The sequence below is a fragment of the Dendroctonus ponderosae genome, unplaced genomic scaffold (genome assembly GCF_020466585.1).
Source record: "Dendroctonus ponderosae isolate FM_Combo_2020 unplaced genomic scaffold, Dpon_F_20191213v2 Dpon_F_20191213_1, whole genome shotgun sequence".
Classification (NCBI taxonomy): Eukaryota; Metazoa; Arthropoda; class Insecta; order Coleoptera; family Curculionidae; genus Dendroctonus; species Dendroctonus ponderosae.
In genome coordinates this window covers 28,224,709-28,225,564 of record NW_026017110.1, presented here as the reverse complement: position 1 = coordinate 28,225,564, position 856 = coordinate 28,224,709, and positions in this window count along the sequence as shown.

Below are 856 nucleotides of genomic sequence, written 5' to 3'. Positions count from 1 at the left end.
TCTAACCTGCGTATATCCTTCCGGAGCTCCTCGTTCTCCTGCTGCAACCTTTCCATGGCGGTTTTAGGCGCCATTCTGGTTGCACTTTCAGAATATCACGTGGATTAAAAAAAAAAGAAAATGCACGTGGTGGTTGCTTGGTGTGTGGGTTTCGGCTCTCGCAGCGGCTGGGCTTGCGTTTACGCTTTCACTCGACTAACCAGCTCGGGTTCTCGATTGAGAATGCCAAATTTAATAAATAATAGTGAATTACAAGATCTGGACACATAATGGCGTCTCTTGCGAAATGTCGAAGAAATTCAAAAAATTGAGAAATAAGTGAAAAACTAGTAAAATTTCATCTTTACTGCACACCAAGAAATATATTGGTAGCGACAATTGTCATAGTTTTGAAATTAAAGATAAGCATCTATGAATGATATAATCTTATATAAGGATAATTTGGAAGAATGAGGAGATATTTTTATTTAAGAGAAAGAAAAGTGTTCAGTTCGTGAAATTAGTATTACTTAATAATTTTATCAGCAATATGTATGACAAAGATTTTATTTATTTTTTTGGGGTGTTTATTATTTTATTTTTGTTAACAATGTATTGTAATGTTTATAGAAATATTATAAGTATACATTATGACTCTTGACTCTTATGTTTATTTTAGTATTGCTGTAAGTTCATAAAAATTCAAGTTTTGAAAAACGTGCAATTTTTTGCAGCCCTTAAAAATGAAGAAAAATGAGTCTACCGATTGTTTAAGATATCTACCGAAAAATGTCGAAGTTATCTACCGAAATTCGATTTTCGGACCTGGCAACGCTGCGTTCATAGTACAAGACGGAGCGCCGTCTATAAGATCGCC